General features: G+C 51.2%; 1 pseudogene; it reads left to right on the top strand.

The window, feature by feature from the left end:
* Nucleotides 1-9,165, top strand: part of LOC137315806 (zinc finger protein 436-like) — a 146,543-nt pseudogene extending 137,378 nt beyond the window's left edge.
* Nucleotides 9,166-20,135: the final 10,970 nt, after the last annotated feature.

Raw genomic sequence — 20,135 nt, 5'->3', positions numbered from 1 at the left:
AGAGAGAGGAACCAGTGAGTGTGGAACTGAACCCAGTCAGAGTCAGTACCTTCAGGGGAGGAGAGAGAGGGGAACCAGTGAGTGTAGAACTGAACCCAGTCAGAGTCAGCACCTTCAGGGAGGAGAGAGGGGAACCAGTGAGTGTGGAACTGAACCCAGTCAGAGTCAGCACCTTCAGGGGAGGAGAGAGCGGGGAACCGTTGAGTGTGGAACTGAACCCAGTCAGAGTCAACACCTTCAAGGGATGAGAGAGGGAGGGGAACCAGTAAGTGTAGAACTGAACCCAGTCAGAGTCAGCACCTTCAGTTGGAGGAGAGAGGGGGGAACCAGTGAGTGTGGAACTGAACCCAGTCAGAGTCAGCACCTTCAGTTGGAGGAGAGAGGGGGGAACCAGTGAGTGTGGAACTGAACCCAGTCAGAGTCAGCACCTGCAGGGGAGGAGAGAGAGAGGGGAACCAGTGAGTACAGAACTGAACCCAGTCAGAGTCAGAACCTTCAGGGGAGGAGAGAGCGGGGAACCAGTGAGTGTAGAACTGAACCCAGTCAGAGTCAGCACCTTCAGGGGAGGGAGAGAGAGAGGAACCACTGAGTGCAGAACTGAACCCAGTCAGAGTCAACACCTTCAGGGGAGGAGAGAGAGGGGAACCAGTGAGTGTGGAACTGAACCCAGTCAGAGTCAGCACCTTCAGGGGAGGGAGAGAGAGAGGAACCAGTGAGTGCAGAACTGAACCCAGTCAGAGTCAACACCTTCAGGGGAGGAGAGAGAGGGGAACCAGTGAGTGCAGAACTGAACCCAGTCAGAGTCAGCACCTTCAGGGGAGGAGAGAGAGGGGAACCAGTGAGTGTGGAACTGAACCCAATCAGAGTCAGCACCTTCAGGGGAGGAGAGAGAGGGGAACCAGTGAGTGTGGAACTGAACCCAGTCAGAGTCAGCACCTTCAGGGGAGGAGAGAGAGGGGAACCAGTGAGTGTGGAACTGAACCCAGTCAGAGTCAACACCTTCAGGGGAGGAGAGAGAGGGGAACCAGTGAGTGTGGAACTGAACCCAGTCAGAGTCAACACCTTCAGGGGAGGAGAGAGAGAGGAACCAGTGAGTGTAGAACTGAACCCAGTCAGAGTCAGCACCTTCAGGGAGGTGAGAGAGGGGAACCAGTGAGTGTGGAACTGAACCCAGTCAGAGTCAGCACCTTCAAGGGAGGAGAGAGAGGGGAACCAGTGAGTGTGGAACTGAACCCAGTCAGAGTCAGCACCTTCAGGGAGGTGAGAGAGGGGAACCAGTGAGTGTAGAACTGAACCCAGTCAGAGTCAGCACCTTCAGGGGAGGAGAGAGAGAGGAACCAGTGAGTGCAGAACTGAACCCGGTCAGAGTCAGCACCTTCAGGGGAGGAGAGAGAGGGGAACCAGTGAGTGTGGAACTGAGCCCAGTCAGAGTCAGCACCTTCAGGGGGAGGAGAGAGAGGGGAACCAGTGAGTGTCGAACTGAACCCAGTCAGAGTCAACACCTTCAGGGGAGGAGAGAGAGGGGAACAAGTGAGTGTGGAACTGAACCCAGTCAGAGTCAGCACCTTCACGGGAGGAGAGAGAGAGAGAGAGAGAGAGAGGGAACCAGTGAGTGTAGAACTGAACCCAGTCGGAGTCAGTACCTTCAGGGGAGGAGAGAGAGGGGAACCAGTGAGTGTCGAACTGAACCCAGTCAGAGTCAGCACCTTCAGGGGAGGAGAGAGAGAGGAACCAGTGAGTGTGGAACTGAACCCAGTCAGAGTCAGTACCTTCAGGGGAGGAGAGAGAGATGAACCAGTGAGTGCAGAACTGAACCCTGTCAGAGTCAGCACCTTCAGGGGAGGAGAGAGAGGGGAACCAGTGAGTGCAGAACTGAACCCAGTCAGAGTCAGCACCTTCAGTTGGAGGAGAGAGAGGGGAACCAGTGAGTGTGGAACTGAACCCAGTCAGAGTCAGCACCTTCAGGGTAGGAGAGAGAGGGGAACCAGTGAGTGTGGAACTGAACCCAGTCAGAGTCAGCACCTTCAGAGGAGGAGAGAGAGGGGAACCAGTGAGTGTAGAACTGAACCCAGTCAGTGTCAGTACCTTCAGGGGAGGAGAGCGAGGGGAACCAGTGAGTGTGGAACTGAACCCAGTCAGAGTCAGCACCTTCAGGGGAGGAGAGAGAGGGGAACCAGTGAGTGTGGAACTGAACCCAGTCAGAGTCAGCACCTTCAGGGGAGGAGAGAGAGGGAAACCGGTGAGTGCAGAACTGAACCCAGTCAGAGTCAGCACCTTCAGGGGAGGAGAGAGACGGGAACCAGTGAGTGTGGAACTGAACCCAGTCAGAGTCAGCACCTTCAGGGGAGGAGAGAGAGGGGAACCAGTGAGTGTAGAACTGAACCCAGTCAGAGTCAGCACCTTCAGGGAGGTGAGAGAGGGGAACCAGTGAGAGTGGAACTGAACCCAGTCAGAGTCAGCACCTTCAGGGGAGGAGAGAGAGGAACCAGTGAGTGTGGAACTGAACCCAGTCAGAGTCAGTACCTTCAGGGGAGGAGAGAGAGATGAACCAGTGAGTGCAGAACTGAACCCAGTCAGAGTCAGCACCTTCAGGGGAGGAGAGAGAGGGGAACCAGTGAGTGCAGAACTGAACCCAGTCAGAGTCAGCACCTTCAGTTGGAGGAGAGAGGGGGGAACCAGTGAGTGTGGAACTGAACCCAGTCAGAGTCAGCACCTGCAGGGGAGGAGAGAGAGAGGGGAACCAGTGAGTGTGGAACTGAACCCAGTCAGAGTCAGCACCTTCAGGGAGGTGAGAGAGGGGAACCAGTGAGTGTGGAACTGAACCCAGTCAGAGTCAGCACCTTCAGGGGAGGAGAGAGAGGGGAACCAGTGAGTGTGGAACTGAACCCAGTCAGAGTCAGCACCTTCAGGGGAGGAGAGAGAGAGGAACCAGTGAGTGTAGAACTGAACCCAGTCAGAGTCAGCACCTTCAGGGAGGTGAGAGAGGGGAACCAGTGAGTGTGGAACTGAACCGAGTCAGAGTCAGCACCTTCAAGGGAGGAGAGAGAGGGGAACCAGTGAGTGTGGAACTGAACCCAGTCAGAGTCAGCACCTTCAGGGAGGTGAGAGAGGGGAACCAGTGAGTGTAGAACTGAACCCAGTCAGAGTCAGCACCTTCAGGGGAGGAGAGAGAGAGGAACCAGTGAGTGCAGAACTGAACCCGGTCAGAGTCAGTACCTTCAGGGGAGGAGAGAGAGGAACCAGTGAGTGCAGAACTGAACCCAGTCAGAGTCAGCACCTTCAGGGAGGTGAGAGAGGGGAACCAGTGATTGCAGAACTGAACCCAGTCAGAGTCAGCACCTTCAGGGGGGTGAGAGACGGGAACCAGTGAGTGTAGAACTGAACCCAGTCAGAGTCAGTACCTTCAGGGGAGGAGAGAGAGGAACCAGTGAGTGCAGAACTGAACCCAGTCATAGTCAGCACCTTCAGGGGAGGAGAGAGAGGGGAACCAGTGAGTGTAGAACTGAACCCAGTTAGAGTCAGCACCTTCAGGGGAGGAGAGAGAGAGGAACCAGTGAGTGTGGAACTGAGCCCAGTCAGAGTTAGCACCTTCAGGGGAGGAGAGAGAGGGGAACCAGTGAGTGTGGAACTGAGCCCAGTCAGAGTCAGCACCTTCAGGGGAGGAGAGAGAGGGGAACCAGTGAGTGTGGAACTGAGCCCAGTCAGAGTCAACACCTTCAGGCGAGGAGAGAGAGGGGAACCAGTGAGTGCAGAACTGAACCCAGTCAGAGTCAGCACCTTCAGGGGAGGAGAGAGAGAGAGGAACCAGTGAGTGTAGAACTGAACCCAGTCAGAGTCAGCACCTTCAGTGGAGGAGAGAGAGGGGAACCAGTGAGTGTGGAACTGAACCCAGTCAGAGTCAGCACCTTCAGGGGAGGAGAGAGAGAGAGAGAGAGAGAGGGGAACCAGTGAGTGTGGAACTGAACCCAGTCAGAGTCAGCACCTTCAGGGTGAGGAGAGAGAGGGGAACCAGTGAGTGTCGAACTGAACCCAGTCAGAGTCAACACCTTCAGGGGAGGAGAGAGAGGGGAACCAGTGAGTGTAGAACTGAACCCAGTCAGAGTCAGCACCTTCAGGGGAGGAGAGAGAGGGGAACAAGTGAGTGTGGAACTGAACCCAGTCAGAGTCAGTACCTTCAGGGCAGGAGAGAGAGAGGAACCAGTGAGTGTGGAACTGAACCCAGTCAGAGTCAGCACCTTCAGGGGAGGAGAGAGAGGGGAACCAGTGAGTGTGGAACTGAACCCAGTCAGAGTCAGCACCTTCAGGGGAGGAGAGAGAGGGGAACCAGTGAGTGCAGAACTGAACCCAGTCAGAGTCAGCACCTGCAGGGGAGGAGAGAGAGCGGGGAACCAGTGAGTGCAGAACTGAACCCAGTCAGAGTCAGAACCTTCAGGGGAGGAGAGAGCGGGGAACCAGTGAGTGTGGAACTGAACCCAGTCAGAGTCAGTACCTTCAGGGGAGGAGAGAGAGGGGAACCAGTGAGTGTGGAACTGAACCCAGTCAGAGTCAGCACCTTCAGGGGAGGAGAGAGTGGAACCAGTGAGTGTGGAACTGAACCCAGTCAGTGTCAGTACCTTCAGGGGAGGAGAGAGAGGGGAACCAGTGAGTGTGGAACTGAACCCAGTCAGAGTCAGCACCTTCAGGGGATGAGAGAGGGAGGGGAACCAGTAAGTGTAGAACTGAACCCAGTCAGAGTCAGCACCTTCAGGGAGGTGAGAGAGGGGAACCAGTGAGAGTGGAACTGAACCCAGTCAGAGTCAACACCTTCAGGGGAGGGAGAGAGAGAGGAACCAGTGAGTGCAGAACTGAACCCAGTCAGAGTCAACACCTTCAGGGGAGGAGAGAGAGGGGAACCAGTGAGTGCAGAACTGAACCCAGTCAGAGTCAGCACCTTCAGGGGAGGAGAGAGAGGGGAACCAATGAGTGTGGAACTGAACCCAGTCAGAGTCAGCACCTTCAGGGAGGTGAGAGAGGGGAACCAGTGAGAGTGGAACTGAACCCAGTCAGAGTCAGCACCTTCAGGGGATGAGAGAGGGAGGGGAACCAGTAAGTGTAGAACTGAACCCAGTCAGAGTCAGCACCTTCAGGGAGGTGAGAGAGGGGAACCAGTGAGAGTGGAACTGAACCCAGTCAGAGTCAACACCTTCAGGGGAGGGAGAGGGAGAGGAACCAGTGAGTGCAGAACTGAACCCAGTCAGAGTCAACACCTTCAGGGGAGGAGAGAGAGGGGAACCAGTGAGTGCAGAACTGAACCCAGTCAGAGTCAGCACCTTCAGGGGAGGAGAGAGAGGGGAACCAATGAGTGTGGAACTGAACCCAGTCAGAGTCAGCACCTTCAGGGAGGTGAGAGAGGGGAACCAGTGAGTGTGGAACTGAACCCAGTCAGAGTCAGCACCTTCAGGGGAGGAGAGAGAGGGGAACCAGTGAGTGTGGAACTGAACCCAGTCAGAGTCAGCACCTTCAGGGAGGTGAGAGAGGGGAACCAGTGAGTGTGGAACTGAACCCAGTCAGAGTCAGCACCTTCAAGGGAGGAGAGAGAGGGGAACCAGTGAGTGTGGAACTGAACCCACTCAGAGTCAGCACCTTCAGGGAGGTGAGAGAGGGGAACCAGTGAGTGCAGAACTGAACCCAGTCAGAGTCAGTACCTTCAGGGGAGGAGAGAGAGGAACCAGTGAGTGCAGAACTGAACCCAGTCAGAGTCAGCACCTTCAGGGGAGGAGAGAGAGGGGAACCAGTGAGTGTAGAACTGAACCCAGTTAGAGTCAGCACCTTCAGGGGAGGAGAGAGAGAGGAACCAGTGAGTGTGGAACTGAGCCCAGTCAGAGTCAGCACCTTCAGGGGAGGAGAGAGAGGGGAACCAGTGAGTGTGGAACTGAGCCCAGTCAGAGTCAGCACCTTCAGGGGAGGAGAGAGAGAGAGAGAGAGAGAGGGGAACCAGTGAGTGTGGAACTGAGCCCAGTCAGAGTCATCACCTTCAGGGGAGGAGAGAGAGGGGAACCAGTGAGTGCAGAACTGAACCCAGTCAGAGTCAGCACCTTCAGGGGAGGAGAGAGAGAGAGAGAGAGAGAGAGGGGAACCAGTGAGTGTGGAACTGAACCCAGTCAGAGTCAGCACCTTCAGGGTGAGGAGAGAGAGGGGAACCAGTGAGTGTCGAACTGAACCCAGTCAGAGTCAACACCTTCAGTTGGAGGAGAGAGGGGGGAACCAGTGAATGTGGAACTGAACCCAGTCAGAGTCAGCACCTGCAGGGGAGGAGAGAGAGAGGGGAACCAGTGAGTCCGGAACTGAACCCAGTCAGAGTCAGAACCTTCAGGGGAGGAGAGAGCGGGGAACCAGTGAGTGTGGAACTGAACCCAGTCAGAGTCAGCACCTTCAGGGGAGGAGAGAGTGGAACCAGTGAGTGTGGAACTGAACCCAGTCAGTGTCAGTCCCTTCAGGGGAGGAGAGAGAGGGGAACCAGTGAGTGTGGAACTGAACCCAGTCAGAGTCAGTACCTTCAGGGGAGGAGAGAGAGGGGAACCAGTGAGTGCAGAACTGAACCCAGTCAGAGTCAGCACCTTCAGGGGAGGAGAGAGAGGGGAACCAGTGAGTGTGGAACTGAACCCAGTCAGAGTCAGCACCTTCAGGGAGGTGAGAGAGGGGAACCAGTGAGTGTGGAACTGAACCCAGTCAGAGTCAGCACCTTCAGGGGAGGAGAGAGAGGGGAACCAGTGAGTGTGAAACTGAACCCAGTCAGAGTCAGCACCTTCAGGGAGGTGAGAGAGGGGAACCAGTGAGTGTGGAACTGAACCCAGTCAGAGTCAGCACCTTCAAGGGAGGAGAGAGAGGGGAACCAGTGAGTGCAGAACTGAACCCAGTCAGAGTCAGCACCTTCAGGGGAGGAGAGAGAGAGGAACCAGTGAGTGTCGAACTGAACCCGGTCAGAGTCAGCACCTTCAGGGGAGGAGAGAGAGAGAGAGAGAGGGGAACCAGTGAGTGTAGAACTGAACCCAGTCAGAGTCAGCACCTTCAGGGGAGGAGAGAGAGGGGAACCAGTGAGTGTGGAACTGAGCCCAGTCAGAGTCAGCACCTTCAGGGGAGGAGATAGAGGGGAACCAGTGAGTGTGGAACTGAGCCCAGTCAGAGTCAGCACCTTCAGGGGAGGGAGAGAGGGGAACCAGTGAGTGTCGAACTGAACCCAGTTCGAGTCAGCACCTTCAGGGGAGGAGAGAGAGAGGAACCAGTGAGTGTAGAACTGAACCCAGTCAGAGTCAGTACCTTCAGGGGAGGAGAGAGAGGGGAACCAGTGAGTGCAGAACTGAACCCAGTCAGAGTCAGCACCTTCAGGGGAGGAGAGAGAGGAACCAGTGAGTGCAGAACTGAACCCAGTCAGAGTCAGCACCTTCAGGGGAGGAGAGAGAGGGGAACCAGTGAGTGTCGAACTGAACCCAGTTAGAGTCAGTCCCTTCAGGGGAGGAGAGAGAGGAACCAGTGAGTGCAGAACTGAACCCAGTCAGAGTCAGCACCTTCAGGGGAGGAGAGAGAGGGGAACCAGTGAGTGTCGAACTGAACCCAGTTAGAGTCAGCACCTTCAGGGGAGGAGAGAGAGAGGATCCAGTGAGTGTCGAACTGAACCCAGTCAGAGTCAGCACCTTCAGGGGAGGAGAGAGAGAGGAACCAGTGAGTGTGGAACTGAGCGCAGTCAGAGTCAGCACCTTCAGGGGAGGAGAGAGAGGAGCCAGTGAGTGTGGAACTGAACCCAGTCAGAGTCAGCACCTTCAGGGGAGGAGAGAGAGGAACCAGTGAGTGCAGAACTGAACCCAGTCAGAGTCAGCAGAGTGGAGGGAAGAAATGATGGAGATGGTGCGATGGGTTTGGATTTGAGCACAGGGAGGAGGGAGAGAGTGTGGGACGGGGATTTACAGTCTGGGGGAATGAGCGTGAAGAATGATCCATCGAAACTAGAATTTTCTGTTCTGAATTTCTATCCTGTATTTACAGTGAGGACTTTTGTGAACTCCTTTTACAGGGTATTAGAAGGGGAGGATTTACAGACGGGAAACTCAAACCAAACATCACGTCAGGATCAGACAGTCCCTCGATTCATCAGGACCTGAATATCATCGGCCTTTGAATGTGGAAGGAGAAATGTTTGTCTGTTCTGTCTGTGGGAAAAGATTTCAAACATCAGTGTGAGTGGGAAATCACCGAGACTCTCAGACCCGAGTGAGAGTGTTCCAGTGCACTGAGTGTGGAAAGAGCTTTCACCAGTTACACAGCCTGAAAAAACATCGCACCGTTCACAGCGGGGAGAAACCGTCCACGTGTTCTGTGTGTGGACGAGGCTTCAACTGATCGTCCAACCTGGAGAGACACAAGGACACCCGGACCACGGAGAAACCGTGGAAATGCGGGGACTGTGGGAAGGGATTCAATTACCCCTCCCGGCTGGATACTCATCGACGCAGTCACACCGGGGAGAGGCCGTTCACCTGCTCTGTGTGTGGGAAGGGATTCAGTCACTCGTCTGCACTCCGAACACACCAGCTTATTCACACTGGGGAGAGACCTTTTAAATGCTCTGACTGTGGGAGCAGGTTTAAAAGCTCGGAGGGACTGATTAGACACCAGCAAGTTCACACTGACGAGAGACCGTTCAGTTGCTCTCACTGCGGGAAGAGGTTCAGGCAGTCATCCAACCTCGTTGCCCACCAGCGTGCTCACACCGGGGAGAGGCCGTTCACCTGCTCCGTGTGTGGGAAGGGATTCACTCAGTCACAGCACCTACTGACACACCAACGTGTTCATAGTGACAAGAGACCTTTTAAATGTCCTGACTGTGAGAAGAGCTTTAAAAGCAAACAGGAACTGCTGAAACACCAACGCACTCACACTGGGGAGAGACCGTTCACTTGCTCCATGTGTGGGAAGAGATTCACTCAGCCAGCCAACCTACTGAGACACCAGCGAGTTCACCTGTGATGCAGGGGTTGGATTCTGCTGTTATTGCTGCTGTTAATCACATCCAGGACTGAACCATGTTCATTCTGAGAGTCGGGGTTTGTTTCTGATGTTAATAACCCCGAGAACTGGGCTGGAGTTTAATATTCTGGATACATATTAAATAAATCAGCTTTGTTTCAAACACATTGTTGTAGATTTTGGTCTTTCCCACCTGAGTGTTTAGCATCACCTGACTGGAGCTCAGAAAGGACAATCTGGGGGAAGGATCGTCCGATGGGAACAGAACTTCAGCCCGGACACAGTCCTTCAGGGCCACACTGAGAGGGGCAAACGGCACTTTGGGCTTTCTCCTCTCTCTTCACTGACAGCACAGTCACCGTGTGGGTTAATCTTGAGGCGTGTCAGTAATGTGTCCCAGTCTGCAATACAGTAACAGAGGGAGGAGCCTGTTAACGCCTGGTACAATAATACAGCAGTGATTTGCTCTCCAGATAAAGAAGGACCTGCAGTGCGTTTCCAAGAGTTCCCTGTTTTATTGATACATTTAATCATCGCCGTTAACGTAGTAAAACGTCCCAAGGCCCTTCACCGGAGCGATTAACAAACAAAATTTGACACCGAGCCACTGAATAAGGAGATACTAGGACAGGTGACCAAAATCTTGGTCAAAGAGGTAGGTTTTAAGGAGGCCGTACTAGATTCAGTAATGAGTAATGAGTCCAGACTTAGTTAATAATCTAACAGTGAGGGAACATTCATCAAACAGTGATCATAATGTGATCGAATTCAATGTTAGGTTTGAAATGGAGAAAGTTAACACAGTTACTGAGATTAGAGATTTTGGTAAGGTTAACTTTAACGGGATGAGACAGAGACTGACGACAGCAAACTGGTCAAAACTCTTATCTGGTAAAATTACAGATGAACAGTGGGAGGTGTTCAAACAAGGATTTAGCTTAAGACAGGACCAGTATATACCCTTAAAGGGGCAAGAGCTCGACTTACCAAATAAAACAGCCATGGTCGACAAAAGAGGTGAGAGATAACATGAACCTGAAGGAAAGAGCACACAAAAGTGCAAAGAATAGTGTCGATCCAGGGGACTGGGAGAGACATAAAGAACAGCGAAGGAAGACAAAAAAGATCATAAGAGCTGCAAAAAGGGAATTGGAAAAGAGACTTGCGAGGGATATCAAGATTAACACAGAAAGTTTCTACAATTATATTAGACAAGAAAGCGCAGTCAAGGGGAATGTGGGCCCTTTAAAAACAGGTGTGGGTAATGCAAATTAAAATAAGGAAATGGCAGACTTGTTGAACAAGTTTTCACAGTGGAGGAAGAGGATAATATACCTGACATTCCAGGGAAACGAATAATGAATCAAGGACTGGAACTCACTGAAGTTAAGGTAAGCAAGAAAACAGGATTAGCAAAGATAATGGTATTAAAGAGTGACAAATCCCCAGGACCCGATGGTTTTCACCCCAGGGTTTTAAAGGCAGTGGGTCAGGAAATTGCAGATGCTTTACCATAATCTTCCAACGCTCTCCTGATTCAGGAATTGTCCCTCCAGATTGGAGAATTGTAAATGGAACTCCATTATTGAAGAAAGGTGAGAGAGAGAGAGAAACCAGGAAATTATAGACCTGTTAGTCTAACATCGATTGTGGGGAAGTTATTGGAATCTATAATTAAGGACAGGGTGACTGAGCACTTAGAGAAATTTAGCTGATTAGAGACAGCAAACACGGATTTGTAAAGTGCAGGTCATGTCTAATGAACTTAATTGAAATTTTTGAGGAAGTAACTGACAGGGGAATGTCTACGGATGTAGTTTATATGGACTTCCAGAAGGCATTCGATAAGGTTCCACATAAGAGACTGTTAGCTCAAATTAAAGCTCGTGGAATTGAAGGCAAATTATTGACCTGGTTAGGAGATTGGTTCGGCGGTAGAAGACAGAGAGGAGGGATAATGGGAATTACTCGAATTGGAAGGAAGTGACCAGTGGTGTCCCACAAGGATCTGTGCTGGGGCCTCAACTATTCTCTATATTTATTAATTACTTAATTAACACAATAGGGAGCCAGATATCCAAGTTTACTGATGACACAAAGATTGGTGGCATTGTAAGCAGTGTAGATGGGAACATAAAATTACAAAGAGACATTGATAGATTAGGTGAGTGGGCAAAACTGTGGCAGATGGATTTCAACACAGGTAAGTGTGAGGTCATCCATTTTGGACCTAAAAAGGATTGATCGGAGTATTTTTAAAATGGTGAAAAGCTGGGAACAGTGGAGGTCCAAAGAGATTCTGGGGTCCCTGTACACAGATCATTGAACTGTAGTGATCAGGTACAAAACATGATCAAAAAGGCAAATGGAATGTTAGCCTTTATAACCAGAGAGCTGGAATATAAAGGGGAGGAAGTTTTGCGACAGCTGTACAAAGCCCTGGTTAGACCACATCTGGAGCACTGGGTACAGTTCTGGGCACCGCACCCTAGAAAGGAGATAGTGGCCTTGGAAGGAGTGCAGCACAGATTCACCAGCATGTTACCAGGGCTCTGTTAGATATGTTGGAGAGTTAATCGAACCAATCTGTGCAACTCATGGAAGCAGCAGGCTTTCGAAGATAAACAGGAAACAAGAAGGGAACTGGGAGAAGGGACGATGGCCGATTTCAAAGGTCTATTAACGATTGACAAGGGATGTTTGCAAAGAGATAGTGTTTGGGATGACAGGGACCATGGGGCATGAATGTATAATTTCGGGATCAGAGTAATAAACATAGGTAGAGGAATCCCATGGGATAGATTGGATGTTTATGTAAATAAGTTCTTGAAAGAATCCTGGAACAGATCAATCATGAAGTCTGTTTTGTAAAATATACCTTTGAAGTCGGCAGACTTTGGTAGGAAGAATAGAAAAACAGAATGTTTTTTTAAATGCTGAGAAACTGTTAAATGTTGGTGTTCAGAAGGGTTTGGGTGTCCTTGTGCAAGAAACACAAAGTTAACAGGCAGGTACAGCAAGCAATTAGGAAGGCAAATGGTATGTTGGCCTTTATTGCAGGGGGTTGGAGTACAAGAGGAAGGAAGTCTTAATGCAATTGTACAGGGTTTTGGTGAGACCACACCTGGAGTACTGTGTACAGTTTTGGTCTCCTTATCGAAGGAAGGATATATTTGCCTTCGAGGCGGTGCAACGAAGGTTCACTGGATTAATTCCTGGGATGAGAGGGTTGTCCTATGAGGAGAGCTTGAGTAGAATGGACCTATACTCTCTGGAGTTTAGAAGAACGAGAGGAGATCTCATTGAAACATATAAGATTCCTAGAGAATTTGACAGGGGAGATGCTGAGAGTTTGTTTCCCCTGGCTGGAGAGTCTAGAACTAGGGGGCTTACTGTCTTGAAGGCAGAGATCGAGGAGTTTAAGAAAGACCGAGATGTGGTCAGAGCCCAGGCTGTAGCAGCTGCCTGTTCCTTCCCGGCCAGTCACAATGCCACGGAACGAATGCAGGATGAGGGAGAGGAGCTGGAAGATAAGGTCCACAGCTCAGACGGTGAGGTGGGCAGACCGGTGGGTAGAAAAGATCGCTCGACAAAGTGTACCAGGAGGAACAAAAAGATAGTGGCCTTGGGATGAGAAAGGAACGGGCTAGACGGTTGTTCGACATTCGGAAAGGGAGCTGGGACAAATCCCCAAGTAGCTTGTTCACCCCTGTGCTCACTGACTTACATTGGCTCCGGGCCCGGAAACACCTGGATGTTAAAATTTCAAATCCCTCCATGGCCTCACCCCCCTCCCTATCTCTGTGACCTCCTCCAGCCCGACAACCCTCCGAGATCTCTGCGCTCCTCCAATTCCGACCTTTTGCGCTTCCCCGATTTTCATCGGCCCACCATTGGGGGCCGTGCCTCAGCTGTCTGGGCCCCAAGCTCTGGAATTCCCTCCCTAAACCTCTCCCCCTCTCTCTCTCTCTCTCTCTCTCCTTTGAGACGCTCCTTAAAACCTCCTTCTTTGACCGAGCTTTCGGTCACCTGTCCTAATATCGCCTTAAGTGGTTCGGTGTCAAATTTTGTCTGCTAATCGCTCCTGTGAAGCGCCTTGGGAGGTTAAAAGGTGCTACATAAATGCTGTTGTTCAGAAGCACTCAAAGCTTCTGTCGGACTGGGCTGTCTCAAAACTGATCAGGTGTTCAGTGAGAATGTACAATGTGGAAGTTGTAAGCATAGTCCAAATAGATATGGAATCACACTTGGAATGTTGAAACCAGAGGGTGAACCGAGAAAAGGAGATCTCCAGCACCCTCTTCACCCACTACTCTATCATTACACCCCTTCCCTATACCGACAGAGAAAAGTGTTAAGAATAGAGCAGGAGGTAACACAGGCCTGGGTGAGGACACAGGTTGTGAACAGTACAGAATGGGGTTTAGTCGCAAACTGCAGAAATTAAAAATTGGTTCAAATGAAAAAGAATAACTTTTTTTAATTCATTCTCGGGATGTGGGCGTCGCTGGCGAGGCGGGCATTTATTGCCCATCCCTAATTGCCCTTGAGAAGGTGGTGGCGAGCCGCCTTCTTGAACCGCTGCAGTCCGTGTGGTGATGGTTCTCCCACAGTGCTGTTAGGAAGGGAGTTCCAGGATTTTGATCCTGCGATGATGAAGGAACAGCGATATATTTCCAAGTCGGGATGGTGTGTGACTTGGAGGGGAACGTGCAGGTGGTGTTGTTCCCATATACCTGCTGCCCTTGTCCTTCTAGGTGGTAGAGGTCGCGGGTTTGGGAGGTGCTGTCGAAGATGCCTTGGCGAGTTGCTGCAGTGCATCCTGTGGATGGTGCACACTGCAGCCACTGTGCGCCGGTGGTGAAGGGAGTGAATGTTTAGGGTGGTGGATGGGGTGTCAATCAAGCGGGCTGCTTTGTCCGGGATGGTGTCGAGCTTCTTGAGTGTTGTTGGAGCTGCACTCATCCAGGCAAGTGGAAAGTATTCCATCACACTCCTGACTTGTGCCTTGTAGATTGTGGAAAGGCTTTGGGGAGTCAGGAGGTGAGTCACTCGCCGCAGAATACCCTGCCTCTGACCTGCTCTTGTAGCCACAGTATTTATGTGGCTGGTCCAGTTAAGTTTCTGGTCAATGGTGACCCCCCAGGATGTTGATGGTGGGGGATTCGGCGATGGTAATGCCGTTGAATGTTATGGGGAGGTGGTTAGACTCTCTCTTGTTGGAGATGGTCATTGCCTGGCACTTGTCTGGCACGAATGTTACTTGCCACTTATCAGCCCAAGCCTGGATGTTGTCCAGGTCTTGCTGCATGCGGGCTCGGACTGCTTCATTATCTGAGGGGTTGCGAATGGAAATGAACACTGTGCAGTCATCAGCAAACATCCCCATTTCTGACCTTATGATGGAGGGAAGCTCATTGGAATAAAGAAGGATAAGGGGGAAGATCTTGTCTCTTTCCTTCTGTTTTACAGATATTTTCAGCGTACTGTCTCTTTAAAAATCCTGATGAATGTTACTGTCTCTTTAAAAAGCCCGATGAATGATACTGTCCCTTTTAAAAGCCTGATGATTGTTACTGTCTCTTCAGAGCAGAGAATGTTAAGGGGAGATTTGATCGAGGTTTTGATGGAGTAAGTAAGGAGAAACCGTTTTCAGTGGCAGAAGGGTCGGTAACCAGAGGAAGCAGATTGAAGGTGATTGGCAAAAGAACCAGAGGTGAGATGAGGAAACATTTTTTTATGCAGTGAGTTGTGATGATCTGGATTGCACTCCCTGAAAGGGCGGTGGAGGCAGATTCAACAGAAACTTTCAAAAGAGAATTAGATAAATAGGAACATCGGAACAGGAGTAGGCCATTCAGCCCCTCGTGCCTGCTCCGCCATTTGATAAGATCATGGCTGATCTGTGATCTAACTCCATATACCTGCCTTTGGCCCATATCCCTTAATACCTTTGGTTGCCAAAAAGCTATCTATCTCAGATTTAAATTTAGCAATTGAGCTAGTATCAATTGCCGTTTGCGGAAGAGAGTTCCAAACTTCTACCACCTTTTGTGTGTAGAAATATTTTCGAATCTCACTCCTGAAAGGTCTGGCTCTAATTTTTAGACTGTGCCCCCTACTCCTAAAATCCCCAACCAGCGGAAATAGTTTCTCTCTATCCACCCTATCTGTTCCCCTTAATATCTTATAAACTTCGATCAGATCACCTCTTAACCTTCGAAACTCTGGAGAATACAACCCCAATTTGTGTAATCTCTCCTCGTAACTTAACCCTTGAAGTCTGGGTATCATTTTAGTAAACCTACGCTGCACTCCCTCCAAGGCCAATATGTCCTTCCGAAGGTGCGGTGCCCAGAACTGCTCACAGTACTCCAGGTGCGGTCGAACCAGGGTTTTGTATAGCTGCAGCATAACTTCTGCCCCCTTGTACTCTAGTCCTCTCGATATAAAGGGCAGCATTCCATTAGCCGCCTTGATTATTTTCTGCACCTGTTCATTACTTGAAGAGAACAAAGTTACAGGGCTTTGGGGAAAGGTCAGGGGAGTGGGACTGATTGGAAGGCTCTTTCAAAGAGCTAGCACGGGCATGATGGGCCGAATGGTTTCTTTCTGTGCTGCAACAGACTATGGTATTACACTGTCCCATCAAACACTCCCAGGGAAGCAACAGCACATCATTACTCTGTACCTGTCACTGCATATATTTAAGAAGGAGCGAGATAGATTTCAAGACAGAAAAGGCATCAAGGGGTTTGGGGAGAGAGCGGGAATATGGTATTGAGATAGAGGATCAGCCATGACCATATTGAATGGCGGAGCAGGGCTCGAAGGATCGAATGGGCTGTTCATGCTCCTATTTTCTATGTTTCTATCTGTCCCATGCTGTACCTGCCCTGGGAGTGTTTGATGGGACAGTGTAGAGGGAGCTTTACTCTATATCTAACCCTGTACCTGCCCTGGGAGTGTTTGATGGGACAGTGTAGAGGGAGCTTTACTCTGTATCTAACCCTGTACCTGCCCTGGGAGTGTTTGATGGGACAGTGTAGAGGGAGCTTTACTCTATATCTAACCCTGTACCTGCCCTGGGAGTGTTTGATGGGACAGTGTAGAGGGAGTTTTACTCTGTATCTAACCCGTGCTGTACCTGCCCTGGGAGTGTTTGATGGGACAGTGCAGAGGGAGCTTTACTCTGTATCTAACCCATGCTGTACCTGCCCCGGGAGTGTTTGATGGGACAGTGCAGAGGGAGCTTTACTCTGTATCTAACCCGTGCTGTACCTGCCCTGGGAGTGTTTGATGGGACAGTGTAGAGGGAGCTTTACTCTGTATCTAACCCGTGCTGTACCTGCCCTGGGAGTGTTTGATGGGACAGTGCAGAGGAGTTTGAGCGGAATCAGGTTTAAAAATGTTGAAATGTTTATCATCACACTGTGTTATTCCTCAAACACCTTCAGACAATCCATCTACACAACACCCCCTGCATTCCCTCTCTCCCCACTCTGTGTTATTCCTCAAACACCTTCAGACAATCCATCTACACAACACCCCCTGCATTCCCTCTCTCCCCACTCTGTGTTATTCCTCAAACACCTTCAGACAATCCATCCACACAACACCCCCTGCATTCCCTCTCCCCCCACTCTGTGTTATTCCTCAAACACCTTCAGACAATCCATCCACACAACACCCCCTGCATTCCCTCTCCCCCCACTCTGTGTTATTCCTCAAACACCTTCAGACAATCCATCTACACAACACCCCCTGCATTCCCTCTCCCCCCACTCTGTGTTATTCCTCAAACACCTTCAGACAATCCATCTACACAACACCTCCTGCATTCCCTCTCCCCCCACTCTGTGTTATTCCTCAAACACCTTCAGACAATCCATCCACACAACACCCACTGCATTCCCTCTCCCCCCACTCTGTGTTATTCCTCAAACACCTTCAGACAATCCATCCACACAACACCCCCTGCATTCCCTTTATCCCCACTCTGTGTTATTCCTCAAACACCTTCAGACAATCCATCTACACAACACCCCCTGCATTCCCTCTCCCCCCACTCTGTGTTATTCCTCAAACACCTTCAGACAATCCATCTACACAACACCCCCTGCATTCCCTCTCTCCCCACTCTGTGTTATTCCTCAAACACCTTCAGACAATCCATCTACACAACACCCCCTGCATTCCCTTTATCCCCACTCTGTGTTATTCCTCAAACACCTTCAGACAATCCATCTACACAACACCCCCTGCATTCCCTCTCTCCCCACTCTGTGTTATTCCTCAAACACCTTCAGACAATCCATCTACACAACACCCACTGCATTCCCTCTCTCCCCCCACTCTGTGTTATTCCTCAAACACCTTCAGACAATCCATCCACACAACACCCCCTGCATTCCCTCTCCCCCCACTCTGTGTTATTCCTCAAACACCTTCAGACAATCCATCCACACAACACCCACTGCATTCCCTCTCCCCCCACTCTGTGTTATTCCTCAAACACCTTCAGACAATCCATCTACACAACACCCCCTGCATTCCCTCTCCCCCCACTCTGTGTTATTCCTCAAACACCTTCAGACAATCCATCCACACAACACCCCCTGCATTCCCTCTCCCCCCACTCTGTGTTATTCCTCAAACACCTTCAGACAATCCATCCACACAACACCCACTGCATTCCCTCTCCCCCCACTCTGTGTTATTCCTCAAACACCTTCAGACAATCCATCTACACAACACCCCCTGCATTCCCTCTCCCCACTCTGTGTTATTCCTCAAACACCTTCAGACAATCCATCCACACAACACCCCCTGCATTCCCTCTCCCCCCACTCTGTGTTATTCCTCAAACACCTTCAGACAATCCATCTACACAACACCCCCTGCATTCCCTCTCCCCCCACTCTGTGTTATTCCTCAAACACCTTCAGACAATCCATCTACACAACACCCCCTGCATTCCCTCTCTCCCCACTCTGTGTTATTCCTCAAACACCTTCAGACAATCCATCTACACAACACCCCCTGCATTCCCTCTCCCCCCACTCTGTGTTATTCCCCCATTGCTCTCTGCTCTCTGTCCTGAATTGATCCATCTAGTGAATTTAAAATAAAATTGCTGGACTATAACTTGGTGTTGTAAAATTGTTTACAATTGTCAACCCCAGTCCATCACCGGCATCTCCACATCCTGAATTGATCCATTCGATGACCTCATGGTCCTCAAGCCCCGCCCCTCACTCACTCCCATTGGTTGGAGGACCCGCCTCCCCCTCGGTCCTCCAGCCCCGCCCCCGCTCTTCCTATTGGCCAGGAGCTCCCGTCAATCACCCGGGCAGTGTGAGCTGAGCATGCGCGGCGGGCGGGCGGTGACTGAGGGAGAGGCGGCGGGAGAAGAGCTGGAGAGAGCGGGTTAATAAAGGGCGGGGATCGCAGGGGATCGCAGGGCCCCGAAACACCGAGTGTAGGGCCCAGGACCCGAGAGAAAACAGGCGGCATCATCCCCCTCCACTACCCGCCGGTGGAAGCGGCAAACTCCGGGACAGGGAGGAAGGCCCAGAGAGTCAGGGAGCGTCTGTAAATGGAGGGGAAATGGTGAGGGTCAGGGAGCGTCTGTAAATGGAGGAGAAATGGTGAGGGTCAGGGAGCGTCTGTAAATGGAGGGGAAATGGTGAGGGTCAGGGAGCGTCTGTAAATGGAGGGGAAATGGTGAGGGTCAGGGAGCGTCTGTAAATGGAGGGGAAATGGTGAGTGTCAGGGAGCGTCTGTAAATGGAGGGGAAATGGTGAGGGTCAGGGAGCGTCTGTAAATGGAGGGGAAATGGTGAGGGTCAGGGAGCGTCTGTAAATGGAGGAGAAATGATGAGGGTCAGGGAGCGTCTCGAAATGAAGGAGAAATGGTGAGGGTCAGGGAGCGTCTGTAAATGGAGGGGAAATGGTGAGGGTCAGGGAGCGTCTGTAAATGGAGGGGAAATGGTGAGGGTCAGGGAGCGTCTGTAAATGAAGGAGGAATGGTGAGGGTCAGGGAGCGTCTGTAAATGGTGGGGAAATGGTGAGAGTCAGGGAGCGTCTGTAAATGGAGGGGAAATGGTGAGGGTCAGGGAGCGTCTAAATGGAGGGGAAATGGTGAGTGTCAGGGAGCGTCTGTAAATGGAGGGGAAATGGTGAGGGTCAGGGAGCGTCTGTAAATGGAGGAGAAATAGTGAGGGTCAGGGAGCATCTGTAAATGGAGGGGAAATGGTGATGGTCAGGGAGCGTCTGTAAATGGAGGGGAAATGGTGAGGGTCAGGGAGCGTCTGTAAATGGAGGGGAAATGGTGAGGGTCAGGGAGCGTCTGTAAATGGAGGGGAAATGGTGAGGGTCAGGGAGCGTCTGTAAATGGAGGGGAAATGGTGAGGGTCAGGGAGCATCTGTAAATGGAGGATTAATGGTGAGGGTCAGGGAGCGTCTGTAAATGGAGGAGAAATGGTGAGGGTCAGGGAGCGTCTGTAAATGGAGGGGAAATGGTGAGGGTCAGGGAGCGTCTGTAAATGGAGGGGAAATGGTGAGGGTCAGGGAGCGTCTGTAAATGGAGGGGAAATGGTGAGGGTCAGGGAGCATCTGTAAATGAAGGAGAAATGGTGAGTGTCAGGGAGCGTCTGTAAATGGAGGGGAAATGGTGAGGGTCAGGGAGCGTCTGTAAATGAAGGAGAAATGGTGAGTGTCAGGGAGCGTCTTTAAATGGAGGAGAAATGGTGAGGGTCAGGGAGCATCTGTAAATGGAGGGGAAATGGTGAGGGTCAGGGAGCATCTGTAAATGAAGGACAAATGGTGATTGTCAGGGAGCGTCTGTAAATGGAGGAGAAATGGTGAGGGTCAGGGAGCGTCTGAAAATGGAGGAAAAATGGTGAGGGTCAGGGAGCGTCTGTAAATGGAGGATTAATGGTGAGGGTCAGGGAGCGTCTGTAAATGGAGGAGAAATGGGGAGCGTCTGTAAATGGAGGGGAAATGGTGAGTGTCGGAGCGTCTGTAATTGGAGGGGAAATGATGAGGGTCAGGGAGCGTCTGTAAATGGAGGAGAAATGGTGAGAGTCAGGGAGCATCTGTAAATGGAGGATTAATGATGAGGGTCAGGGAGCG

Source organism: Heptranchias perlo, unplaced genomic scaffold, assembly GCF_035084215.1.
Source record: "Heptranchias perlo isolate sHepPer1 unplaced genomic scaffold, sHepPer1.hap1 HAP1_SCAFFOLD_56, whole genome shotgun sequence".
NCBI classification, from domain to species: domain Eukaryota; kingdom Metazoa; phylum Chordata; class Chondrichthyes; order Hexanchiformes; family Hexanchidae; genus Heptranchias; species Heptranchias perlo.
Note: the sequence above shows the minus strand (reverse complement) of the source record. Positions and strands in the feature narration are given on the sequence as shown.